At 35.6% G+C, this 20,413-nt stretch overlaps 1 protein-coding gene across 4 annotated transcripts in view; it reads right to left on the bottom strand.

Annotated features, from left to right (window-relative positions):
- LOC105481259 (phosphodiesterase 3A) overlaps positions 1–20,413 on the bottom strand; it is a 312,844-nt gene that overhangs the window by 159,715 nt on the left and 132,716 nt on the right. The window contains exon 1 of one of the 4 annotated variants that reach the window (XM_071072101.1): positions 17,923–18,285. The exons of the other annotated variants lie outside the window; for them this stretch is intronic. The gene's annotated coding sequence lies outside the window, so the exon portion shown is untranslated. Of the gene's footprint in view, positions 1–17,922; positions 18,286–20,413 lie in introns of those variants that run through there. 4 annotated transcript variants of the gene reach the window in all.

The raw sequence follows: 20,413 nt of genomic DNA on the forward strand, positions 1-20,413 counted from the left end.
AGCAAATTCTGGAGGTTCAGCCCTTCTAAAGACATCACAATTCCAACTATGCCTCAACTCACTAAAATCTTTAACGTAGATTACCGCAAAGCCTTCTTCCCAGATATCCTCACATCATTCAAGTGCTCAAACAAAAACAACATCCCAAAGAAGCCAAAACCACACCCTTTTGCACTGTCTATCTTCTTTCCCTGCTTTATTTTCTTTATAAAACTCAGCCTTTCCTGGCATACTTAATCATCAGTTAATAATTGTCTGTCTTTGGCAGTAGTTCTCAAACTCTCACAATCACCTGAAGGGCCTGTTAGAAGACAAATTGCTGAACCCCACTCTCAGAGTTTCCAGATTCAATAGGTCTAGGCTAGGGCCTTGAGAATTTGCATTTCTAACAATCCCCAGCACACTGATACTAAGGATCTGGGAACCACACTTTGAAAAACATTGCTCTACAGAGGATAAGTTCCTGGAGAGCAGGACCCTTGTGTTGATGGTCCCTGTATCACAAGCACATGAGAGAGCAGACGTGAATGATGCTGTAGTGTAAACTGAAGCAAACCCTTAGAATGACCCTGTACAGTAGACACACCTCAAAGTGTGTCCCAAGCTAGGGGATCTGGGAGTGGCCAACCCAAAGATTTGTTCTTTGTCTATGAGGAACATCTGAAACCCCATCCCATCTCATGGAACATGGGCCATACAGAGAAATGAGGCCCTAAGTTTTGGGTTAATGAGGGTTACCAGGTGGAGGTCATAAAGGAGAGTGTTAAGTGAAAATGCTATATACACTGCATGCTGTTTGCAAGTGGTTGCAGTTCTCCTGCCCAGCCTGCCACCACTGGACCATTTCTGTAGGTAAGTTGGTTCTCCTGTCCTGTCCAGCCCCTTTCCACTGACTCTCTCCTCCGTATGTAAGCTCCTAATGAAACTCCATGTCTCCTTTGTTGGCTCTGGGTCTATTCTTCAGCCTCTTGAACCTAGTGCCTTCACTATTGAGGTTAATGAGGGTTTGGAACAACAGACGCTCAATAACATTCGTTGGACAAATGAATGAATAATCTTGAAATAAACCTATTTTAATATAACAGATGTTTCCATGAGCATTTGATTCTAAATAATTTATCTCAAAACCTCAAAACAACAAAGCATTGTATAAATACACACATATATCTTTTTAAAATAGACTATGTATCAAATTGGAAATCTGGGTATTACCAATCAATACAAAACACATTGATAAAACAGTGTACATGTTCAGTATCACTAATTCACAACTGAATATTCGATCCATTTAAACTCCTTTACCTTTCAAAATGACTGGCTAAAATGCTTGATTCCACTCCCAACATCTAAGGCTTTCCAGACTTAAAAAAAAAATCTCTATTATTCATGTTACCACTCCTCTTTCCTACCACAAATTTTATCTCATAGAAGCTAGATTGTGTAGAAGTTCCTGGCTCCAAAAGATGTGTATAAATTTAAAACTATGTCCACCTATTTCCTTCCTGTCCAGCCAGCCTGTTTCTAGACACCTGCATTTGAACCTGATTCCTACAACCCCAAGAATATAAAACAGCTCCAGGACAGACAGCCAGGAGTTTGGCCAGGAATATATTTGAAGCAGAAGGAAAAGGTATACAAAAAATAAAAGGAATGACACTTGGAACAAAATACGTTTTCATTAACAGGCCGAGGCCATTCTTTAGTTCAAACTGTAGGACATGAAGAACGGCCCATCACAGAGGTGAAGAGGATGTCTCATGAGCCAAGGTCTCCCCTCTGGATCTCCTCCCTCAATTTTAAATCATCAGCCCCCTTTGCAGCATGAGTCTCACGTGGGTTGTCAAGTACAAAGCAGATAACTCACTGCACAAAACAGATGCTAGTATTTCTCAGAACAACACTTGGCTCTGGCTTCTGCTTGCCTGACTCTGACTCCATTCCTCCTTTTGCCACAGGGCTGACAGCTGATGGTGGGTGCTTCTGAGCGTACAAAGCCAAGAAGCAGCAGAGGGATCATCAAACCTTGGGCCAAATCCTAGAAATTATTTGGCAATGTGATCTATTGTCCTGCTATTTTATGTTTTCATAAGCATACAGTAAAACAAGCCAACAATCAAAAAAATATATAGCAAAATCTTCTCATTCTATTGGCAGACATAGGAAAAGAAATTATAAATATTTCTTAAGCATCGGCATGTGTCTTTTGGCTGACTACTTGTGAATTTTTACTCCTATGTTGGTTGATAGCCAGCACACACCAGGATGGAACTCAACCACTTCTAAGCAACTGCGTATTCAGGAAAAAATAAAGCCAATTTGAATGGAAATTCAAGTCAAATAATTGGCTAAATATGTTGTTGATTTTAGCTCCTGAATTTCTTTAGGAATCATGATGTCATTGCCAGCCTAAAACTAACCCACTCAGAGCTCCACATTACTTACAGAAAAATGTCCAGTGTATTTGTCATGGCATAGATGATTTTTTATTACCACATGCCTCCATTCCAGCTCTTCCGCTGCTTCTCCTTGTGTCCTGTGCTTTGGTGATACTGCACTACTTGAATTTCACCAAACATGTTGGATTTTTCATTACTGATACCAATGACTATGGTACAATTCACAGGCTTTAGCGTTAAACATACCTAGGTTCAAAGCTTAATACCCTCAATGAATAGCGCTGTCACCTTGGGCAAGCTTCTTTAAATCTGAATCAGCTTCATCATCATTGAAATGAGGATTAAAGACATCTACATTGGAGGAGTATGGAGAAAAATGATGTGAGATGATGTCCCTTAGCAAAGTACCTGGAGCAGCGCAGGCCTTACCTTCCTTACCACCCCTCTGCCAGCTCCTGCTCATCTTTCAAAACCTGCCTCAAAAGTCACTTCCCTGATGCAGCTGTCCTTCTCTGATGTGCCTTTTTTGTTCTGCTACAGGACTGAGAAAATCAATCAACCAAACAAAAATCACTTTCTCTTTCTTTGCTATTGGGAACTACATCTTGCACATATGTTCATTAGTGCAGTTACTTTACGATGCAGCACATATTTTTACATGCCCTTCTTCATTAATCAGCAGTAGACATACTATGTCTAAATTATCTTTGTATTAAATACCTAAATGAATACTTGCCACAAAGCAGGTACTTCATAAATGTAGAAATTAATGAATATAGAGATCAAAGGGAAAATTCATACAATGTGTTCTATGAGCACATAGTAAAATATTTTTTTAAATCACTATCCTTTATTGCAGATATCAAAATTGAGATATATATTCCTTACTTAACAAAGATTTGTCAGTAATCAATTCCATACCAAGCATTGTAGACATAAAAATGAACACGACATTGCCTTCAGAAGTGACTCAGCTTATGAGGTAGCCACAGATGCTGTGTGCACAACTCCAGGGGGCACCAGTCATAATTTGGCCATTCCTGGTGTTGTGTAACAGGAGTTTTCAGACTCACTCCATGATATCTACTTGCTCTAAGAGAGGGACTTTCAAAATAAAAGTAGAGAGAATAAATAATAACTGTCTTTATAAGTATGGCAAAGTTAAAGAACTACTGCATAAGAAGCCACCTTTGGTCACATAAACTACAACACTAAATAATCATACACTTCCTAGTCTCATAAAAATGCCAATTGCTACCCCTTAAGTTATGAAAAACATTTTATACATTCTTTTTAGCAACACGGATCAATACTATGACTACTTGCCACATGTAGCAATTTCAATTAAATTAAATGAAATGAAATTTTAAAAATTCAATTCCTCAGTTGCACTAGCTACACTTCATGTATGCAATAACCACATGTGACTGTGGCTACCAGATTCAACAACATAGATATAAAAAAAATCCATCAGTACAGAAAGTTCTATCTAACAGTGTTACATGTAGAGAATTAAATAAAATTCTGTTTTTAAAAAAAAAAAAAATCTGATTATGCCTGTGTTCATTTAAATCCATTAAGTGATTTATTAATTCTTTTACCAAAAAAAATTGGTCACCATTCTCTTTTATATGCAAAAGGGAAAAAAAGATGGAAGAAAAAATACTTCAGATGTGAAACATCTATTAATCTTGATTTCCAAATATGGAAATACTCCAATCCAACATTAGGAAGCCTTTTTTTAATGACAGAGCATTTTACTTAATTTTAAAAAGCAGTCTTCTATTCAAAATATCTATTGCTTTTGCTTTCTTTTTGAATTCAGTTATTTTCTCAGCCACAGCTAAAGGGATACATTTGGTTATACTTGGAGATCTTCTCCTAAATGAATCCGATTTTTTCTCCAGTATTAAATATCTTTGAAGCTCTGACTCTGAGCCCTCTAAAAGTTCATTGTCATAGCAAGGATTAGAAAGCTTTCAAAACATGTCCTCTCAAGCTGTAAAAAAAGAACTGATTCTTAGTCTTTATGTATTCATGTAAAAACTTTTCTATGCCTGTAATACGTTTGAACATTGAGAAGATCTCTCTTTATAAAACAGTCTCAGGAATGAATAACTTTTCCGAAGCACTGGGGCAATTTGCTTGCAATTTACCCTTGTGGGGCAAATTGCTGTGTCTCCCCATTCTTAGGAAGATATAAATATTTTGATATTCAAAGAGTATATAGGAATTACCCATGACAGAATAGCTGCTGCCAAGGAGGGAGACATGAGTCCCTGTCTGTCTTCAGAGAAGAACATAGCATAGTTAGTGTTTCCCAAAATGTGCCTTGGACCACTCAGATTGGGAGTCTCTTTGTAAACAGGGTGTTACTAAATGGATTTCTGTGGGCCACATTAGGGATCCCAGGTTTGTGAAGTCATAATCCTAAGGTTAGGACCTAGGAATGTGCATTTGTCAAGTTAGCAAGAGATTGGTATACACATTCTAAAGTGACAACCATTGTCAAAGTGGCAGGGATAAAAGAAAATGCTGGCTAACACAGTGAAACCCCGTCTCTACTAAAAATACAAAAAATTAGCCGGGCGAGGTGGCGGGCGCCTGTAGTCCCAACTACTCGGGAGGCTGAGGCGGGAGAATGGCGTGAACCCGGGAGGCGGAGCTTGCAGTGAGCCGAGATCGCGCCACTACAGCCTGGGCGACAAAGCGAGACTCTGTCTCAAAAAAACAAAAAAAAAAAAAAAAAAAAAAGAGAGAGAGAGAAAATGGTCCCACATGACATTTCCCTGACCTACTGACCGAGCCTGAAGAGAGGAAAATCTGATATTTAAGATAATTGCTAAGTTTTATAACAACAAACCCAGGGATCCCCTTTCAGTGATTTTTACTTATTTGTAAATAAATATAATCTTAAGGATATCCAGTTGAATTAAATCATAAATACTCAGTTTGTTATAGGAGGGAGCTGTAGGAAACACAGCAGAAATTTTATAAAGAAGCTTATTTATGTCATCACGGTGCCCATTATACAACTGAGAAAAACGTTCTGAATAGGAGTTTACAATAATCACACAACATTTGTATATCCAAGCAATCCAAATATACTCAGAGGGAACGTGTCCTCTTTCCTCTCCATTGTTCAAACTATCACATAATCCCCATAGTCCAACCCCTTCCTTCATAGTATAAACTGGTCAAGAACCAGGGCCATGTCTTGTTTTCTTAGTCATGTTTTATTCCCGGTACCTAGATCAACTTAGTTTTTAAATCAACCCTTTTTGAATCGATGGGTGTATGCACTAATGATAACAAGTACAACAAATGGCACTAGCTACTCTGAAAGAAATAAACCAACTTTCAAACTTACTTACCATTTCCTAGAACCACATTGGAAATTATGAAATAGAAGAACACATTTCTGTTCTTGACAGAGTCAAACTACACGGTTTTACAGGCAACTTTGCCATTCAGTAAATGCCTGTGAGACACAAGTAAATCAAGTACTCTCCTAGGGCTCTTTTTCCCATCTGTACAATGAGGGGTAAAACAAGATGCTCTTCCTGCTTTGAAATTCTATAATTTGTATTCGGAGAAAAGAGTTCCTCACCCTAGCTATAGTTTTTAGCCTCATTGAATAAAATATTTTAGCTCATTCTTTTGAATAAAACTTATCTCAATGTAAATGACGTTGGTGACATTAAAATTCCTACTGGTCTCGCTAATTAGTTAAGCTTCACTACATAGAAAAATATTTAACAACAAATTAGAAAATAAAAACGTTTGACTTTTGTAGACAAAGAGGCCGTAGCATAATGGTTCAGAGCCTGTCTCTAGAATCAGACTTTAATAAACATATTCATTATTAAATGAATCGCAGTGAAGGCAACTTGAAAAATTTAAAGAAACTTCATTAGAAAATACCTGTAGAATCCCGTACCCTGAAAGAAATGATCCAGCACAAACCAAAGACATGGAGGTTTCATTTTTTTACATGTGTAAATGTATAGGTATTCTACACGCCAGGTAATGACTATGTTGATCGTAGTACATTTAAAATATATGTGAAGTAGAACTGGCCGTGTAAATTGCAGGATTGTTTTACTAATATTTTGAAATATACAAATCAAGCAAATCATAGTTTTCTTTTACATTTCCACCTATTTTAAGTGCCACTCTATTAAACAAGGAATAAATGAAATTCATCAACAGCTCAGTAATTGACCTCACACAAAGCAAGACCGGTAGGTATCACTATCTAGTAAGGTCAGAGACTTCACCAAAATGAATGCCCCAAATCCATCCCTTTTTGAAAGAGTCTGAATAAGAATCTATGAAAAAAAGTATGCCTGTCTTCACATTTCCATAATAATTGTTATCACTTCTCCCATTACCTTTGGGAGGTTTTGAAACGTCAAAAACTTTCCTTGGCACGGCCTCTTGCCCAGAGAATACTAAGCAAACATGTGCTGAAAAAAAAAAAAGAAAGAGCGTGCGATTCCACACCACTAAGGAGATCAGGGATACTCTAGTCTGCTTTGGATTTCTGCATTAGTCAGAATACTCCACGTGTCCAGTGGAAGGTCAGTTTATAGTAGATTCTTTCCAGCGTAACCCAGTTTCCAGGGTTAAAGTTTGAGTGTCCAGAGGGCTAGCATTTCCAATCTGTGGTTATCTAATACAACATATCAATTGTCCTCTAGGAACTTCTCAAATCACTACCTATACATGTGTAAAGCGGAATTTTTAAGCTAAGGAGTTTTATAACCATTTATCAACACTTGCTTTTGTAAAAAAGGTATCAGTGTATTACGTATTTGACATATATTCTGAGGTCATGCATTCAGAAACACATTTAACATGTTAGTGGTATATTACATTGTCATCATTATCAACAACCATTTCTTCAGGATCTACTATATGCCAGGCAGTATAATAGGCCCTTAACATATATTGTCTCATTATATTCTTAAAACAACTTCTAATAAAGTGCTATGGTTTGAATATCTGTCGCCTTCAAACTTATGTTGAAATTTAAATGTCATTGTAACAATATTAAGATGTAGTAACTTGAAGAGTTGAACAGGCCCTGAGGGCTGTACCCTCATGGCTGAGATTAATACCATGACGAAAGGGTGAGTTCAGCCCCCTGTTGCCCTCTCTTTGCCCTTCTGCCATGTGATGATGCAGCTAGACGGTCCTTGTCAGATACTAATATCATAATCTTGACCTTTCTAGCTTTTAGAACTGTTCTAGAAACAAACTTCTGTTCTTTATATGATTATATAATACCAGTGTCAGGTATTCTGTTATAGCAGCACAAAATGGGCTAAGACAGGTACATGTTATTGAAACCATTTTACATAAACTTGGGTTATGTCACATGCCAAAGTCACACAGCTAGTAAGACACAGCTAATGTGTGAAGCCAAGTTCAATTCCAAAAGCCATGTGTTTTCTATTATGCTTCACTGTCTCTCAACCTTTTCCAGGATGTTTAACTAACAATAAGTTTATAACTCAGACAAGTGATGTTAACACTAAACAAATCTATAACTGAAAGGCTAAAGTATAACAATTATAGACCTGGGAATTAAGAATCAGAAAGTTTATATGACTTTCTCAAGGTCGTATAGCTCAAAAGTTGTAGAAACAAGACTGACATTACTTCTACCCTTTGTTTTCAAGGCGTCTGTTCTTTTAGAAATGATAACGTTACTGCCATTGCATATATTTTCACACCAAATGGTATCAATCATGCTTTACTTTAAACACAACACAAAGAATATAATTCACACATGTGATGCATGGATTTGAGATCAATGACATTTAGAGAATTTAATAGAAGGTTCCTGCATAGTTTATAAAAAGATGACTATTCCTTTCAAAATACCATATTTCCCAAACCATGTCAATCAGTTGAGTAATCAATGATAATATCCTAGGATGATTTGAAACTAAAAACAAGCAAAACAGTAGGAATAGGCTAAAGTATGTTATTGACTTATTTGATTATGCCTTGCAAATTATGATATCTTCTTTGAAAACGTCAAACAAAAATAAAATGCCTGTGTCTCACCACCAGAGATGTGGATTTAATTGTTTTAGGGTGAAACCTGGGAATTGGGATTTTTACATATTCCCATGTTATTTTAATGTGCAGCCAAGGTTGGAAGCCACTGCAAGTGTAACAGACTTACAGATGGTTAGTGGAGGAGGTGGGACTTACAAATGAGATTTCTTAGTCCCAGGTGTGTTATATTCACTGCCTCTTCTTTTCTTCCAATTGAAACAAGCCAAAAAAGGTAACAGTACTTTAAGTTGGCAGTATTAAATTCAGAAATATTTTAATCTCATTTAATGGCATTAAAGTCCTACTGACTGATAAATTGACTGAAATCTGTCTAAATTATTTCAATCATCTCACTAAAACTTCAGTGGAATTTCTAACAGATGTGTCAAAACTGCTTGTGTGGTCCTTACGGTTTAATAAAACATATCAACACAGTCTCCTAACACAGGAAACCGATAAAAAGGTCATAAAAAATCTGAATACCTTGAAAATGCTAAAGTAATTTTTCGTGCATAGTTCCACAAATTCCATGAGAAATTAATACAACTAGGAAAACTACATCCAACAGTTTGTTGATTAAGGAAAATGAGACCAAACCCATCTTGCAACCATCCCAAGAGCTAATAACTTTCTCTAGAGAAAGTAAAGTCATTGATGGATTTTGTAGCTGTTAGACGATGCTAAGTTGCTATTACTCATGAAACAGTTTATTTTCTGTCTCTCAAAAACAAATTCTCTTTAGAGATGTTGCAATGTCAGTCAGCAGACATTATGAAATAGACAATATTTTACCAAATCCCCTATTTTCTCTAGTTTTACTCAACACCCACAAGTATTTCTAACATACTATATTAACATAGTTTACTGCTAAAATTGTATAAATTTATACTAGAAATATAAAAATATATATGCATTGAATGACTATAAACATGGTTTGATTCTATGACAGTGGGACCCAAATTTTTCAATATAGCATGTGACAAAATGTAAAACACGAAAGACTGAAAGTCACTGCTCAACGGCATATATTATGTTAAAAGAAAAATACATAGGCAGAAGAGGAGCAGGCCTTTGACAACATCCTTTGGCAAGGCAGAAATGATTCTGTGTACTTAATTCTGCAAAAAGAACAAAACACATTTATTCATAGGAAGCCCAGAGTACTAAGAATGGATAAGAATCTTGTGACTTTTATTATGAATAATACTGCATTATTTGGTTATGTTTATGTAATGACAGGTGTTATCACAATAATAATAAATAATATGCTTTACATTGAGTCTTTTTCTCCCAATGAACAACTTCCTTGGAGCCTGGCACTTCTGAATCTGTCATCACTCTCATGGAGATAGGACACTACCTAATGTGATGAAGTTGTAATTTTCTAAGCAGTACTCAGGTGCCTCTGATAATGGTAAACGTAGGCTCTAATATGCTCAGAAATTCCTGGAAAATCATTTTGCTTATAGCTTAAAATGTTCTATGTTCTGCCAGATATTCCATTGTGTAATTAAAAATATGCACACAGAACCTTTCTGGGAGATGAAATTTCCTAAACCCCAAGCAATAACATTGTAAAATGTTGACTATTTTACCTGATTCCTGTGCTGAAAGCTATGAAAGCAACAGTAGATATTACTCCATCAGTTTCTGGGCCTCTACGAAGGAGCACTTGATAAATCAAAATAGTATTTATTGGATTTGTCTTCATCTCTTGGTACAAGAGCAGCTTCATAATAATTAAAGAGTGTATAATTTGCAGAGTGGATTTTTTTTGTTTTTTAAACAAAATTTCTATTTTAGAATGACTGTTTACAGAAAAGTTTTGAAGATAGCATATTCTCATATACTGTGCCCCCACCACTAGCCCCTTCAGTTTTTCTTATTAACATTTTATATTAGTATAGTACACTTGTTATAACTAATGGACCAACAGCGATATATTATTACACACAACCAATATTTTACTCAGGTACAGTTTTTCTCTGTTTTTGTTGTTGTTGTTGTTGTTGTTGTTGTTGTTGTTTTTGTTGTTCCAGGGTCCTATCTAGGATGCTATAATACATTTGGTCTTTATATCTTGTCAGGTTCCTCCTGACTGATGATTTTTTCTGATTTTGTTTTTGATGACTTTTTACACTTTCAATGCTGGTCATGTATATTCTAGAATATCCGTCAAATGGGTTTGTCTGAATTTTTTTCATAAGATGGAGTTATGGATTTTTGAAAAGACAACCACATGGGGAAACTGGTATCCTAATTACATCATATTATGGGTCTATACTATCCACACGACTTACTGTGATGGTCCCCTTGATCACCTGGCTGAGGCAGTGTTTGTAAGGTTTCTCCAATGCAGAGTCTTTCTCTTTGCCCATTTCTCTCCTGTACTCTTTGGAAGGAACCACTGTGAGTAGCCCACACTTAAGGAATGGCGAGTTATACTATACATCTTTAAGGGGAGCAATATCCACATAAGCTATTTGGAATTCTATTACATAAGAGACAGCTATTTAGCCCATCTAGTTAATCATTTCTATTAGTGCAGGATCATGAATATTTATTTTATACTTTGGGTTATAATCTAATACATTATTCATTTTGTTTCTTAGGTTGTTTAGACATTGGGAACTCTTTCAGTTGACACTTGTGTCCAATTGACATATCATCAGCGTGTGTGTGTGTGTGTGTGTATGTGTGTGTGAGCACTTCCTAATTTATGTGCACTAAAAGATACTCCAAGCTTTTCCTGTATGTTCCTGAACCAGCCCTAGAATAAGCCACTTTTTCACAGATCCTCTGGTTCCTTCGATTTGTGAAGGTATTAGAAATCACAGTCTCAATGCTGGGTATGATCCCTGCTACTAGAGTGTAGCAATGAACACTCCAGTATGCAGAGCAAGGAAATATATGTGTATATACTAACCCCTGGTTTCATATCTATCCATTTGTATCAACACAAAGCCTTTTTAAAAAATTTTGATGCCATCAACTAAACTGAAAATATCTTCCCCAAACTGGCAACACTTAGTCAAGTAGATCCTCTTTTTGACTCAGTGGTGACTTAACTGTTGCAGTGGAGAAGTAACAGAGTCCTTTTCATCATGTGGCTGCCTGGTTGACTCATGACTGAAGTGGTTTGATAGACTCCACTGTGCACTTCATTTTTGGTCGCTTTTTCTAGTCTTAACACAGAACATGGCACATGGCAACATCCAATAAGTGTTTTTTGAGCAAATGTATGAAGGAGAAGACATATAAATAACATGTATGACCTTCCTTCCTCTTCACTCTCAGAGAATGCTCCTCTTCTTAATGTATAGAAGAAACAGAGGATATGTTATGGAATCTTCCTTGACTTCAGGCCCTGCTTCCTACAAATGTGCCTGTACCATAACTCTCTATATCTTCTGTTTCTGTAATGGAAACAGTATTCGTCTTTACCCCATGTTGACAGATCCATCTGGGGGTTACACTCCCTTTTCCTGCCTTCTCCAGTATGTAGTTTCATCAATCCTTTGCCTAATCCATCCTGTGTCTTCAACTTCTCCATCTCAGCCCTCATTTTGCCCACAGCATACACACTCAAGTTCCTCTCTTTATTCAAATACAGATTTTTATGTCCAAAACCACTTTCTGCTATTTCTCTCTTTTTCTATTTCCCTTCATATTCCAGAATTTTGAAATGCCATCCCTTTCTCTACTGTACTATCTGGCTTCTACCTTTAATTAAATATGGTTAATTTCTACCTAATTTTCTAATTCTAGTGGATTCTTTATTTTAATCGATCTAACATATTACATACCAACAGAAAAGAACATGTGTTATTCAATTAAACTGGCTGACAAATTTGTACAGCAATTTACAAAAACACCCACAATTTGCTTATTATATGCAACTACCATTTGTATAACTGAATTCCAAAAGTATTAAAGGACTATGTTAAAAATCAGCTAAATAAAAAAAAATTAGAAAAAAATACTGATAAAATGTGTTGCTATCTAAAGTAAGCCCATTTTAGAATTTTTTTAATGAAATGATATCTACCATAAAATGATTAAAAATTTCCATTTCAAAGCTATATTAAATGTATGTCAAGCACATTGGAAGTGTTTTATCATATAAATATTATTAATATTTAAAATGTAAATGAGCAGACAATTCATGAGAAAAAATACAAATGGCTAAAAAACATTAAATGTTCAGCTTCATAATTAATGAGCTACTTTTTCCACCTATCAAATTTATGAGTAAGTCAAATATATCTCCCAATTTTAGTAAGTATGAATGAAGACCAGCATTATAGTAATGGTTTCTAGAGAGTGGTAAAAATATATATGATTTTCATTTTTTGTTTATTTCTAAATTTTCTAAGTGGCACTAAAGAGAAGAAAATACATTTACCAACGAGAAGGAAAACATCACGTTTACCCTAGAACAGAAAGTATAATAAAATATATATAAAACATCTGGGAACAAACAAACAAACAACAAAAACAGAGGCTACAATAATTTCAGAGCTAGACATTATAAAACAAAAAAAATAGGCAGAGATACCTGCTGGGATTTTTATAGGGCCAAAAATACCCTTTTAAAATAGTTTTCCTACCGACTTATTCATATCTGATTTTTGTTGGAAAAAAACTTTAAAAATTAAGGTATAAGAACAAACACTTCTTGGGTAAATAGTTCTCACTGGACAAAAATAAGATTGCTTCTGGAAAAGAGGTCTTAATTAGGGCAAGAGAAACTAATGTAGGGGTACCCAAAAGACAGAAAGTGAACATTCTGTAAGGGGAAAAATGGGTGGTGATCTAGAAACCCAGAACACTAAAGGAAAGTCTTCGCACATCACCTAAAACTAGACACTTCAAAAGGCCCTTGTCCAGAATATCATGCTATGGGTCCTGTTTAAAAGGCAGCAGCTGTGGACACAGATGTGGTGCTTCCTTCTGTGATCCAAGCCAAGGCCCCACTGGATAGAAGCAGATTAATATAGCTCTAATGGTGGCAGATTAGATATTTGGCCTGTTTGTTAGACGTAATTGAATCTGCGTTTCTGAGAACAGCTCTTGATGACGCACAATGTCACAAATCCAGCATAAGAAGGGCAGTTTGAGATATGGTAACAGAATACACATGTTGGTGAGGGAAAAATGCTGGCTGTATATGAAAAATACATACATCAACAAATTATAAAAATTTCTTCATTTAAAGATATAATTCCTTATCCTGTAAGAATGGCCTCTCTAAGAACAAAACTAATAATCATATGTATGGATTTTTAATGCTTAAATAAAAACAAGTACTGGAGAAAAAATTCAAAAACCCATAAACCCAGATTTTTTTTTTGGTATCAACTACTTGGTTATTTCAAGTATTTGAGCTCACAAAAAGAATCAGAAAATTGATCATCACAATGAGCTTTTTATGTGGCAGAACTAGGAATTGATCCTCAGTAATACAATTGCAAAGCTACCACCATATTCTAACTGCTTCATCTAGGTTGCTTTCAAGTTGTTTGCCAAATTTCGAACTGCCTGCTCTGAAGGGTGTGACGTCTAAATGGATTCTTTTTAGTAAGTAATACCGCATGAAATGAAAGAACTCTAAGAATGCATTTTTTCTGATCAAATTGCTGTTTACCCAAATCATTCCACAAATATTCATTGAGCAACTATTATCTATCAGACACTGTTCTAAATGATTGGGAAATATCAGGGGACAAAACTGGAAAACAACAACAACAACAACAAAACCAGCTAACATTGTGGAGCTCAAATTCAAGTGAAAAAAAAATTAAAAATATATGTGAGTAAATTCTCGCATGTGTTAGAAGATAAGTGCTTTAGAGTGTCATAAAGAGGGCTGGTATTACAGTGGGTGGGGTTTCATTTGAAATGGGAGTCCTGCGGGAGGGATCAGGTATACAGAAGTTGCATTTAATAAAAAAACTTGAAGACACAGGCAGAGAGGAAGTGAGTCATGGGGATAACTGGGGAGAAAGTGGTCCAGGCAAAGAAAACAGCCAGTGCAATGAGAATGTGCCTGGCATGCACAAAGAATGGTTAAGGAGAAGGATAGCTGCACTGGAGTGAGTGAGGAGAAAGGTAATGAGAGATGAGGTAATGAGAAAGACAAAAGAGCCCAACTGCACAGGCCATGTAGGCAATTGTAAGGTCTAACACGAGAGCCACTGGAGGGTTTTGAGCAGAAGAGTGACATTAACTGACTCAGGTTCTGAAAGGATCACTCGGGCTAATTTGTTGTGAATAGAGAGTGAGGAAGGAAAGGTGGAAGCGGAGAGAAGTGCTACAAGGTTTCTGTAGTAATCAGGGCTAGGCATGATGCTAGCCTGGCTAGAGGTTGTAGCAGCAGAGATGGCGAGAAGTTGTCAGATTGTGGATTATTTAGCAAGTTGAACTAATGGTAGATGGGATGTGAGGTGTAAGAGAGAAAGGGGAGTCAGAGATGCCTTCAGGATTTCTGACAGAGTAAGTGAAAGGCTGGAGTTGCCATCAGCTGTTAGAAAGGACGGAACAGATTTGGAGGCAATAATTGGAAGTTCCATTTGGCACATGTGGAGTATGAGAGGTCTGTTCGATATCTAAGTCAAGAAGCCAATTATTGCAATTGGATATATGAGTGTGGAATTCAGAAGAGGAGAAGCTGTCGGTATGAACTTAAGAGTTATCAGTCTGCCACTTAATTTCTAGTTAAGAGATCAAGGGATATAAAGCATTCACTGGTCAATTAACATATGCCATGCACAATGTCATGCACTTTCAAATACCTTGTCATTTACTTCTTATAACTTCCTTATAAAAACTTCTAGTTTTTACAGACTTGAACTTTCTAGGGACTAACAAATCAAACTGAGAAAGCCTAAGAAACTCCCTGTGGCTAACCAACTTCCTTTATGGTAATGAATTTTAGAAGAGGCAGAACTTGGACTCGCATGCAGGTTTCTCCATTAGCTGTATAGTATAGTCTCTCAAAGGCCCAATACAAACAGAAATGTAGCTTACATTCTGGCTTCTGGGGTGAGGGGAAAAAAAGAAATCCAAAAAGTGAATGCGGAACTGTGCACAATTACCCCCTAGTATCATAATAAATGCCCTTTACGTGAATGGGCACGTAAAGTTTAAAACTAAATTTAATAACCTTTTATAAAGAATAAAAAGATATGGGGTCTTTTAAAATTTCAACCAAAATGTTTAAAACATTTTATGGTTTCATTTACTAAATAAGTAGTCTTCTTGAAAAATCACCTGTTTCTCACAAGATACTTTATTTTGATGACAAATGTGAGCTAAATTGTGTACACATATGAAACATTAAGTAATCAATTTCTCTAAAACATAACAAAAATAAAGAATTAACTTGATGCCATATTTTTCAAAAACAAATAGAATTATCTCTCTTACCAAAGACTTTCCTTAAAAGTTTTATGTGTTACTTCTCTTATCCATTTTAGGTATATCCATAGTTACACAAGATGCACATCTGAGACAATTAACCAGGTAAACATATCAAATATCATTTCTGAAGATATGTATGAGCCAAATTATAAATTCGTCTAGAAAATCATAAATGACTACAAAATATGCCAAGTTTGAGGAAAAATACAATTATAATATTCTTATTACAAACTAATCTACATGTTATGACAAAAAGCTTGCAAATAATCCTTTCATAGGATGATTAATAAAAATGTTTCACGTACTCATTCATACATTAAATGCCCAACGCTGTAGCCTCTATTCTCTGTCTGTGGGGGACAGATGCAGGAAAAAAATTCAAAATTATACAGAATGTTATATTGGAATGAAATACTGTGTGTTTAGTGCATATTATTACAGAAACAACATATAAAATACCTGCTTTTTAAATTTATAGTATAACTTTCAAGGAAACAATGTGAAGTGTTACTTTTCACATGGGTTACAGTTTTATAGGTGAGGTTAACTCAGAGAATAAACACTGACTTAGCATTAACATTTACAAAATAAATTTTTGGAGAACTCATTTGTTTAACCTGCTACACACACACACACACCTCTACCTCCCTTTGGAGTTCCCGTAGCTCCTTGATCCTAATATATATTATTTGGCATATTTCAATATTTATTAAACATTTTCCAAATAAATAACCCTATCCACTGAAACCCACTATGTTCCCTAGAAGCCAGTGAAGTTAGCAGACACTGGAATATGTGTTTTGGGGGCACTAACCAATGGACTTGGTGCCTTATCATCTTATACAACCACAATAGCTCCACATATATTTGTTTTGTACATGGCAGCTCCATGCTGCCATATACAAAAATATTTTCTGGCAAAAAGACTTCTGTTACAAAATAACTTGAAAACTACTGTCCTGAAGACTTCCTCCTTAAAAATATATTTAGAATTATTTAGGTATTAAAGTTTCACATTTATGTAACAGAACTATGGAAAGAATAGTGAGACCATCAACAGGAACTTGGACTCACATTACCATTCAAAAAAGAAACAGGGCATAATAAATCTGCTTTGTCTAATTTACCAGAAAGTTTAACATTTGAGGTGGTAGGAGGTATGATTTTATTAAACACTGAGTTCTTTTCAGTAATGTGCAAGGATTCACATGGTACACGTTTACATTAAAGTAAATAAAACACTTCAGTACAAAAGGGCCCCCTTGAGAAGACCTAAAAAGGTATCATATATAGAAAGAGAGCTCTACACTTTATAGAACATTTTTCATTGTGATCTTATTAGTCTAGCAGTTGAATTAGATTGAGTGATCATATGCAATCTGTAAATGAGCAAATGAGGTACAGTGACAAAAAAAATGATTCATAAGAGATTGCAACGTTAGCAGTAGGAGAAAAGGAGACTCCTAGGTCAAGTTCCAAAAAATTGGCCATGTACCACATAGAACACTGTCATTGTCTAATGACCTAATGCATTATGAATTTACTGTATCAGGATCTCAAGTAATAGGCCATAAATATAGGACTATAGAAAGTAATTGCTGGTTACACATTTGGAATGAAATCTAAACTTAAAGAATGGAGCACTTCTCTTTGAGCTAAAACCTCAGACAGGTTTGGCCTAAGCACTTGCATTTGCTAAGCGAAAAAGCAACTTCCCTGTATAATTACAAGGAAAAGACCTCTGGTGCTTTCAGCTACTGACATATACTCAAAGTGCTTGGCAGAAAAACAGCCCCCAAAGATGTCCATGTTCTAATCCCTAGAATTTGTGAATACATTATCATTCATGGCAAAAGTGACTTTGCAGATGTGATTAAGGACATCGAGTTAGAGTGATGATCCTGACTATCTGGGTGGGCCCAATGTTATCAAAAGGTACTTATAAGAAGAGGCAGGAAGACCAGAGTTAATAGTGAGAGATGTGAAGATGGTAGAAATTATAGTGATGTGATGTGAGAAGGAATCAACTCACCTTTGCCAGCTTTGAAAGTGGAGAAAGAGGGTCGTAAGCCAAGGAACTTGGGCAGCCTCTAGAAGCTGGAAAAGGCAAGGAAACAGATCCCTCTCAGATACTTGAGAAAGGAATGAGACCTTGCCAACACCTTGATTTTAGCCCCATGTGGTCCATGTCAGACTTCTGACCTACAGTTCTGTATAGTTATATAGAATTATAAAATTAATAAATTTGTGGTTTCAAATGCCATTAAAGTTTACAGTAATTTGTAATAGCAACGATAGAGAACTAACACAGTAGTCTTAGAAGAATATGATCTCTTTAATAGACGAAGAGATATTTTAAAATTTATTCAAAAAATATTTGCTGAAAGTCTAAAATATATCAGACTCCAGCAATTAGGATTAAAGAAAACTAAGACATGTTCTCTGTGGTCAGGAGTGAATAGTATTTTCACATATACGAATTGGCTTGAGTGTACATGTTACATGTAGATACACATGTTTATCTGCATGCAGAATACCAACAGAGTAACAGAAGAAGAAAAAGGAAGATAAAGGAAAAACATTTTAGGAATCATTAAGCTAACTGTACAAATGAGGAAACTATAATCCAGTCTGGCATTCACAAAGTTTAACATCCTACTTTCCCATATCTAACTAGTACTACTTTTGCTGAATTAACAAAATGAAAGCAACGTGAAGTCCTTCTTCGATTCTGATATGAACAATCCCTAAATTTAGATTATGAATCAATCAGCCCTAGATGATTCTGAAGAAAATCAGTTGTCATGGTGTTTTCTTCTTCAACAAAAAATTTTAAGCTAAGGAATTGATTCCTGTCTTCTAATTGTAACAGTAAATTACAGATTCCATTACATTTGAAAGCTACAATTTAATGACGACACATTAAAGGTGGTTTATAAACTCTAGGGTGGTTTATAAATTCTAAAGAATATGAAAAATGATGTATATTTTAAAATTAGAACCTAAAATAAGCAAAACTATCAAACACAGAAATGTATTGAAATAAGGTAGTTACGACATAATAATATCCATCTGGAAAACTTTTTGAAATAATATTATTACATCTGACTCTAGTCTCAAAAAATAGAAATTCAAATTAGATCACTCTCTATAATAGAGAATGATCAATATGCATCTATATAATTTATATGTCTAGGACATTACCCATGTCTTCTCCTGAATGACTTCTGACTGATGGAATTTTTCTATTGTGGATAGAAAATCGATGAGGAGGAAAAAAAAGCATTCTATCTTGAATTATTTTTTTCCACAGAGCTTCAACCTCTGTAGCTGAATTTGCATCCTTCTTATATTGAAAATCTATTACAGATAAAAGTATAGTCTTTCTGTGGAATACCTGTTAAAGTCCAGGCATCAGAAACACTAGATTGATGAGTATTTAATAGTAATTGGTATTATAAACTAGTACAGAAACCAAATTTCATATTAGTATTATCTAGTATTCTAAACTAGCATATCAACCTTATAAACTTCATATATATCATCTGTGGTGAACTAAAGAGTTCTAAATACATTAAGTTTGGGGAAAAATATTATGGTGGTACTATAGAAAATAATGGATTAAATGCCTATATAATTTATATGATAAGGACTAAAGGGTCATGATGATAATGACAATGACAGCTATAACACTTTTCCTTGTGCCAGACTCTGTGATACATGATCTTATTTAGGCTTCACAATAATCCAATGAGATATGCATCATCTCCATTTATAGTTAAAGAAAATGACTTAGAAAGATTAAATATCTTTCACAAAGGGACACAGCTAGTAAGTGGTACAGCCAGGATTCAAACTCTGGCCAAAGTTATGTCTGTCCAGCTCCCAAACACCACTTCTTAACCATCTTGTATTGGCAGGAGTGAATGTCCCAAAGTGTCCTGAAGCACTGAACTGATTTATTTCCTCAATCCATGGTACAGAATATTGAGGAATTCAGTTAACCATTAATTTCTTTTATACATAGTCTTAGTTTCCTTGATATAAACTGGAAAGGTTAGACTGGATGATATTAAAAGTTCTTTTTACCTCTACAGTCATTCATTTTTTCAGTCATGTATTCCATAGACAAATACACACGCATTCTATTTGCTAGACTTGCTCTAGGTGAACCAAGTAGGGGAAGTCCCTGACCTGACCTCACTCTGGTAAGGAAGACAGACTACAGACAAACATTTTGGGGGGAAACGACTTCAGGAACTGTAGTTCTGGCCAAGGACATTTGAATTATGACTAAATGAAATGACAGATTAAGTCATAGGCATACATCCCAGTAGAAGAGTTTTCTAGGTAGGGGGGTTTCATTCCAATGGTTCCTTTAAAGTCTAACCACACTGGCCATCCTTTTAACTAAATGTATTTTTCCATATGATTGTGAGACTCATACCTTAAGTGATACATTTTAGATAATAAAAAGAAGTTGGAAGTATAGGAGTTGGAAGTGGTTCAGTAGCATTGAGCTG

This window comes from Macaca nemestrina, chromosome 10 (genome assembly GCF_043159975.1).
Source record: "Macaca nemestrina isolate mMacNem1 chromosome 10, mMacNem.hap1, whole genome shotgun sequence".
Classification (NCBI taxonomy): Eukaryota; Metazoa; Chordata; class Mammalia; order Primates; family Cercopithecidae; genus Macaca; species Macaca nemestrina.